This window comes from Colobus angolensis, unplaced genomic scaffold (assembly GCF_000951035.1).
Source record: "Colobus angolensis palliatus isolate OR3802 unplaced genomic scaffold, Cang.pa_1.0 Scaffold85, whole genome shotgun sequence".
In the NCBI taxonomy this organism is placed as follows: domain Eukaryota; kingdom Metazoa; phylum Chordata; class Mammalia; order Primates; family Cercopithecidae; genus Colobus; species Colobus angolensis.
Genome location: NW_012122376.1, coordinates 6291774 through 6299868, shown reverse-complemented (window position 1 = coordinate 6299868; position 8095 = coordinate 6291774). Strand labels below are relative to the sequence as shown.

The 8095-nt window shown below is 50.2% G+C and overlaps 1 protein-coding gene across 1 annotated transcript in view; it reads left to right on the top strand.

The window, feature by feature from the left end:
* Positions 1–113: 113 nt before the first annotated feature.
* The window catches only part of HTRA1 (HtrA serine peptidase 1), a 51939-nt gene continuing 43957 nt past the window's right edge, over positions 114–8095 (top strand). Inside the window, exons 1-2 of the mRNA XM_011930234.1 lie at positions 114–136; positions 2290–2291. The gene's annotated coding sequence lies outside the window, so the exon portion shown is untranslated. The remainder of the gene's footprint in view (positions 137–2289; positions 2292–8095) is intronic.

Genomic DNA, 8095 nt, shown 5'->3' with positions numbered 1-8095 from the left:
CAGCCTCGGCCACGGTGCGGCGACGCGCGCAGGCTGGCCTCTGTGTGTGCGCCAGCAGCGAACCGGTGTGCGGCAGCGACGCCAACACCTACGCCAACCTGTGCCAGCTGCGCGCCGCCAGCCGCCGCTCCGAGAGGTTGCACCGGCCGCCGGTCATCGTCCTGCAGCGCGGCGCCTGCGGCCAAGGTACTCCGCCGCGCTCCTGGGCAGCACCCCATTCTCTCCATCCCAGCTCGGACCTGCTTCTGCGGGACTGGTGGGCAGACCGAGGGGCAGCGAAGCGTTGTGGGGTGGCCAGGGCAACTCTCGGGGACAGGCAGGTGGGCCCCGGGGTGGCGGCTTTCCGCAGGCTGCCTGGGAAACGAGCTTCGCGCCCAGCCCGAGGCCGGTTCTGCGCCCAGACGATGCCGGTGCGCCGGGCCTGCACTCTGGGGCTCGAGACGCCTGGCGACCTGCCGCGGAGTGCCCTGAGGGCAGCCACACAGCGCGGGGACCCGAGGACAAATAAGAGGAGTGGGAGCATAAAGGGAGGAGAGAAGTTCAGGACTAGGAACTGGAGCCTTGCAGAGCGGCTTCAGGACCACAAGAAGTCATTTCTGTTGCTTTTTCTATTTGCTTCCTCCGTCCCCTTTAAAATGCATTACTTTGATCACGGGACCGCTCCGTGAAAACTGTATGTAACTCTTTTGGAAAGGAATAGTGTTTGCCGGCCCCCGCCGGAGTTTCCCCAAAAAGTCTACCCCGGGCAGGGAACGGTTTGGCATCGCACTCGTTTCGGCGGCGTTGCTGCCTGTGTGGCTTTCCTCGTTTTGAGCCAGCCCTACAAAAATGAAAGTGGCTCCTTTTGAATAAGCTGAATCGGGCTTTGGATCACGAAATCTGCAGAGGCGTAGAAGGGACCGGGTTAGTAATGAGGAAGGAGTCTATCCCTCCCGCCTGCCGCACACAGGACCTGTTCGGCAGGGGAGATGGTGGTGATGGGGGAAGGAGTGGAGTGGAGCAACGTCTAACTCTCTCGCGGGACCTTCCGGAGAGATGCTTCTCATCTTCAGGCAGAGGCCATGTGGAAGAATATCGAGTTCAGCGGCGGCCAGTCCCGCGGTGTAGGAACCAGACAGCGGGGCTTGGTAGTGCGCTTAGGCGCAGCCGTGCGGCTGCTGCCCGACCCCAGCGCTGCCTCCTCAAGTCGGGCAGTGCCAGGAGAGGGGCACAGGAGAGCACAGTGCAGAGGGACTGGTCTAGATTTTGCTCTATAGGAATGTGGTTCAGTATGACCAACTAGGGCTTGGCATAGTTTGGCTTACATGGACGGGACAGTACCAGAGCCGAATTGGGTGAAATTCGAGACTGTGTATTTCACCAACGCAGGAGCACAGCCCTCGGGAAACTCAGCCTAGTTAGGCAGTAGAGAGTTGTCCCGGAGACAAGTGATCCCGCAGACTAGAGAATGGGCATGATGACAGCACACGCCTATTGAGCACTCAGTCTGTGTGCCGGGTGTGTTACCTCTGTGACCTCATTTGGTCTCAGGAGGAGGGAGTTTCTCCTCTCTCTCTCTCTCTCTCTTTTTTTCTTCTTAAGAGACAGGGTCTCCCTCTGTCGCCCAGGCTGGAATATAGTGGTGCGATCATGGCTCACTGCAGCCTCCGGCCCCTGGACTCAATGATTCTCCTGCTTCAGCCTCCCAAGTGGCTGGGACTACAGGCAGATGCCACCACACCCAGCTTCTCATTCCTGTTTTACAGATAGCGGAACTAAGGTTGAAAAACTTGCCCAAGGTCACTCAGCTGGAATTTAAACCCAGATAGCCTCATTCAGAGGAGTCAGGCCAGCACTTAACTCCAAGGGTGTGGGAGAGGGGTCAGGTGCTGTAAATTTCCTGGTGGGTTGGACGTGCATCCCCCTCAGAGCTGGGAACAGCATACCCAAAGCCTAAGACTTGTTTGGAGGTGAATAGATCAGTGTGGCTGGGGGACGTTTGGGGAGGGCAGCAGGAGTGAGCCAGGCTGGTGTCCCAGAGTCCCAGAGCTGAAGAGGCTGGCTGTGCCCCGGGCCCTGTGTGCAGATGTTCTTGAACTGGGGCAACTCAAAGCCTAGTGTAGTGTAGGGCTGACCTAGCAGTGGAGTGCGGAATGCATCCAGGGTGGAGAGTTTAGACTACTGCAATAATCTGGGTGTGAGGCAACAACATTGAAAAAGCATGTTTTTGTCCAAAACAAGCCAGCTGTTACTGGTCTCGCTGTTTGTGGTCTCATTGCACGGGGTCCTGAGTTGCTGGCACCATGCAAGTCGTCTAATTTATTGCTAGTGAGGCAAGTTGCTTAACAAGCTTTGGAGTTGGCTGAGTCCCTGTGTGGAGGAAAACAGGTCCCCCATTGGCCATCAGGCTCACAGCGGGCCCCGGTGTACCAGTGAGGGGACAGCCACAGAGGGATAAGCATGGTGGCTTTGAAAGGAGGGAGAGACAGAGTGGGTACAATGCTGTTTTTATCCCTCCCTCCTTCTTTTGCAAATATTTGTTGAGCTCCGTAGGGTGTCTGACACCGTTTGCATGTTTGTCTGGCACATCAGAGGCACTTGGTACGAGTGGATTAGTGAATGAATAAATGAATGAATGAAGACAAATGGGAGGTGCTTTCGATACACAGGCATTCTGTTTTTCCTTAGTGGAAGGCACTGCTTTGCTGCGCCCCCTCTCTGGATCTCACTCTCCACCCTTGACTTTCCGGAGGTGTTTCCGAGGACAGGCGCCTGGGAGCCAGCAGACTTCATTCAGTCCAAGCCAGGCTCCAGGACTCAGCAGCTGGTGCCTACGGGCAGGTCACTTGACGTCACTGTTAAATGAGGTGAATTGGCTGCCTGCTCTGGCTCGAAGATTGGCGGGAGAGCTACTTCAGCTGCAATGGACATGAGCTTTTTCAAGGGGTGCCACTTGACTAGAGGCCTGAAGTTGGAGCAAGTCACACACGGATCTGAAGACAGAGCTCTCGAGGCAGGAGCGGGTGCTGTGATTTCAAATATTATAAGGAGGCTTTGTCTGGGGCAGAGCCTGCGAGGGGATGAGAGGTAGAAATGTCATCAGATCAGGGGTCTCCAGGCAGGTGACCAGTACTTTGGGTCACAGTAGATCTTTGGATAGAGGAATGTGTCACCATTCAAAGGAAGGTACTTTCATTTGTAAGCTGTTTAATGAATAGACCTCAGAGAACATCTCTGCTCACCGCTCTGGAAATGAAGGCAAATCATCTATTTCAGAAGTCAATGCACTGGCGGGGTTTGGATAGCAAAGTATACAATTCAACTAGAGAACAAAGATCTGTCATCTCCAGCTCTGCTGGTCAGATGAGTACAAAAAAGAAAGGAATTGAAATACTAATAGGATACAAATAATGAGGGCTAACATACATGTTGTGCTTATTCTGTGCTGGGTGCATACTAACTCATTTGATCCTCCTGACAGTCCTGTGAGTGAGTGCTGTAGTCTTCCCTGGGTTACAGCTGGGCAACTAAGACACAGAGCAGTACCTTGCTCGGGACTGCTGGTCCCATACAACTGGATCCAGAGTCTCGTTCATAACCAGCATGCCATGCCGTTGACAGAGCAACAGAGATTATAAACCACCCCCAGCTAAGCCCCAGCTAATAGCTGAAATCAACAGAGCTCCAGATGGCTGTGGCCTTGAGATGAAACAGGACAGATCACAGCCCTCACTCGGCAGGTTCAGGTTGACAAGGTTGCCTCCAGTTGCCATCCGTGCAGCCCTCACTAAAGAAAAGCAAAAAGAGCTGAGGGACTGTAGGAAAGCTGTTTCCACGCCAGAGATCCAGACAGCAAACTGCTCTTGAAGAGAGAAAGCCCTTCCAGACTCCCCCATGTCCCAAAAGACCAGCCAAGATTCCGGACCTCTGCTAAAACACGGACAGGAAGCCAGGATCAAGACTGAAACAGACTTCCCAAACAGCAGAAGCCTCATCCATTTCTTCTCCTAGTACATCCTACAGGAAAGCACACCCTACTCCTTACAGCAGCCCAGACAAGGTTGGAGGTCTGCAAGCTGCAGGGGTGCCCAGAAACTCTGCTTCTGGTGTTTTTTAGTATTGCCTACTCCTGGTCTCATCCCAGAGCCTCTGAAGGCAGAGGCTGTATGTACATACCTGGTGAAGAACCAAGGGCTTAGATGGTTGCTTTACTTCTTGGAGGCCTGGACGGTTTGTAAAATTTATTTATTTATTTATTTATTTGAGACGGAGTCTTGCTCTGTCGCCCAGGCTGGAGTGCAGTGGCGCCATCTTGGCTCACTGCAAGCTCTGAGACCTCGTGAGTTCACGCCATTCTCCTGCCTTAGCCTCCCGAGTAGCTGGGACTACAGGCGCCCGCCACCATGCCCGGCTAATTTTTTTTTGTATTTTTTAGTAGAGACGAGGTTTCACTGGGTTAGCCAGGATAGTCTTGATCTCCTGACCTCGTGATCCGCCTGCCTCGTCCTCCCAAAGTGCTGGGATTACAGGTGTGAGCCACCGGGCCGGCCCAAAATGTACTTTATTTAGGTGATTCTTTCATGGGAGCCTCAAACAAGCCATCATTGTTAGCTGAGTGCTGACCCTGTGCTGAGCTCTGGGGAGACAGGGTTGAATGAAACAAAGTCACTGCCCACAGGGAACTTACACTCAATACATTCAGTACAATCACTGCTTCCCCCAGGGTTGCGTTTTTCCATTGTTAGAGTGGGCAGTTTGCTAGAGAGTCATTTCCACTATTGGCAATTCAAATACACCTTTTGTCACTTAAAAAACAAGTGTGCTGGGGACCTGAGCTTCATCTTAGGGTAGGGTGGGCGGAAACAGTTGTGAGTCTCCAGTTTTTAGTCACCCGAAACTTCGAAACTTGGAAGTCTTTTGAGCAGTTTATGAGGCTCTGCCTGCTCTGTTCAGCTGCCTTCTTTTATTGCTCTGTTGGTTTTGCTAAAGAGTTAAAATATTAAGGTTTCGTAAAATTAGGACGTTAACAAGCTCAAAAACCAAGTGTTTGAGTTACTTCATTCCACTGAGAGAGCTGTAAACGGGTTGCATTGGAACTTAAAATAACTGCATTGAGTAAGCGATGGTGGCGGGCACCATGAGCTAACTGTGGTCAGAAGCCTGACAGCCTCCGCTTGGGGCTGGATTCTCCGTTTGGAGCTGTGTGATCCTGGACGAGTTTCATGCCTTGGATTCAGAAATCAGACTTTCCATGAGCTTATATTTCAAGTGAATAAATAGCTCTGGTCAGGCTTAATTTGAAGAAGAAGTAAGCTTGGCAGTGGGTGAGGGTTCCTCGGAAGGCCAGCTGGGGTGGAGGGGCTGAGGACAAGTGGCTCTGGCCCTTCCCGGGGTGTTACCTGATCAGGTAACGGCTCCCTCGACCTCTTGGAGCCTCGGCAGTGAGGGGATTGGGCCAGTTGATCTCTGAGGCTCCTTTTAACTGGAATGGTCTGTGATTCTTGTAAGAAAACAAGTCTCTGAGGAGGCTGTGGTCACCTCATTCCTAATTTAAAGGCTGGGGAGGCTTCCTTAAGAGCTACTTTTTTCCTAAATTATTGACGGTTAAAGCCAAGGCTGGCATCGAATGGATGTGATCCATCTTGAGCCTGGTTGCTTTGTGTTTCGGCTTTGTACTGGCTGCTGAAAGTTCCCGGGAGACCACAGGGGTGACATGTTCATCCCCAAGAGATGAGCTTCCATGAGCCTCATACCCCTTGCTCCTTCCCTGGAGCCTCAAGGCCTTGGATAGTCAGAAGTGAAATACCCTTGTGTCATTTTTATCTTTTCCATCTCCACCTCCTCTGCCATTGGAAAAGAAAAAGGAAAGAGAAATCCTATTAATAGAGAAACTGAGAAGTGTAGCCATTCTGAATGTGTTTCCAAAAGGCTCCTGGAAGTGGCATGGAAGTTGGAGTGATTTAGCACTACTTGGTAACGTGTGCCTAGAACCATAGGGGGACATTAGCCAGGACAACACGCCTCAGGACAGAAGTAAGTGGCTGTGAAGAGGCATGTCCATCACTGCTGGAAAGGTGCAGAGTTCAGCTTTTGGAGTCAATGCTGAGAGTTCCACTTCTAAATTCATTCAGAGCATTTATTTAACACCTACTGTGTGCTTGGAAGTGTACCAGGTATGGGGACTCAGAGGTAAGGACTAGTGGCCCCTGATCTCAAGGTACTGGTGGTAGATAGTATGATGCTCAGCTTAAGGGCTGGGCTTCTGAAGTCGGATTGCCACTTTCTGGATGTGTGGCTTTTCTTGGGTAACTTCATCTCTAAGTCTCAGTTTCCTCATCAGTAAGATAATAGAAGTAATAGCAGACACATACATAGCTCTTAGGGCATTGCAGAATGGAAGGACCTCCTTATATGAAACGCAAAGCACTGTGCCTGATGTATTGCTAGAACTCAGGCAATATTAGCATGTTGTCATTGTCATCATCATCATCATCATCATCATCATCAAGACACTGACAAAGGAGTCAGCTGTATGGGAGGAGTAGACGCTCTTGTCTCCCTGGGGATGAGGTGGGTGGGTGGGTTAGGAAACCTTCACAGAGAAGGAGGGTGATGTGAGACTTGTGTCTGGGAGCTGACTCGGAATTTGCCATCTACTATGTTGGAAAAGGTTCTCTGGGCAGAGGTACCCAAAGTTGCCTTGACTATCACCCTCTGAGGTCCCAGTTGTTGCCTATATCATGTGACCAGTGTGTGGCTTCTCTTGAATTAAGAGCTGCGTGTCTGGATTGCCTGGGATTTTACAGATGTCATCTCGTTAACTCTTCCTGGAGCTTGTGACACCCAGGAGATGGCAGTTTATAGAAGCCCTGGGACCTTCTTGAATGATGCTTGGTTTGGTTTCCATGCTCTGGGAATTCCTCACAAGGAAAGATTTGTCACATCTTAAGAAAGGAAAAAAAGGCAAATTTGGGAGTCCATGGATACCCTATTATTTTAGATTCCAGGACAAATTGTCAAATAAGCACATTTCATAAAAACAATCCTCCGCAGCATCCCGTGACAGCAGCTGGTCCCTCGCCACAGGATAATTATGTCTCCTTGTACACACAAAAGTCTCCGAGGGCATATTGTTGCGGCTGGAGTTTCTGATAATTTCCAAATTGAACAACCTCAGTCCTAATGAGTCAGAAGCTTGTGCAATATTTTCAAACCTCAGGAACATCTTTTTCATTAGTTGTGCAATAAAGATGGTAGGCCTATCTCTGTGATGAGCTGTTTTTTTTTTTTTTTCTCAAAGTTTGATGAGATTCGCTGTAGAATTCCTTCTCACATAGTCTTGGGCAAGATTTTACCCGATCTTCCAGCATATGAGTCATATCATATCCTGTGACTAAGAGAGCTGTCTCTTTGGTGCCAGTTTTGTAAGCGCAGTCACCACTTGGTGGAGACGGATGGACACAGTTGGGATTGCCCAGGCAGATGGGCAGTCTTGCCAACCAGACATAGGGGAGGGAAGGCTCAATGTTCAGCGGTCACATCTGCTTTTCTGTGGCACAGAGTGAGCTATACAGGAATATTGTATTGTCCAGGACAGTTAGGGCAGTGGGAAATGTCATCAAACAGAACAGTGACCCAAAGAGCTGCTGCCACTGGGTGCTCTGTGGGAGCTGGGCACTGTGCTCATTGTGTTATGGGCCTTGCTTTGTTCTTACCTTGTAGCTACCCAGAGAGGTAGGGCATTATCCTTGCTTTCTAGCTGAGACTACAGAAGAGGCTCCTAGAGGTTAGCTGTAATTTGTCCAAGGCCAGCCAGTGCAAAGAGGCAGAGCCAGGATTTGAGCCCATGTTTGTCTCACTCCCAAACTATTCTTCAGATTTCTTTAAGTCAAGTGTTATTTAGAAATGTTTTGTTTATTCATCAAATATTTGGTGGATGTTTCCAGCTATCTTTCGGTGATTAATTTCTAGTTTAATTCCATTGTGGGCTGAGAACATATTTTGTATGATTTCTATTCTATTACATTTGTTAGGGGGTATTTTCTGGTCTAGAATGTGGTCTGTCATTGTTGGATGGAGGGTTCTATAAATGTCACTTAGGTCTAGTGGATTGATA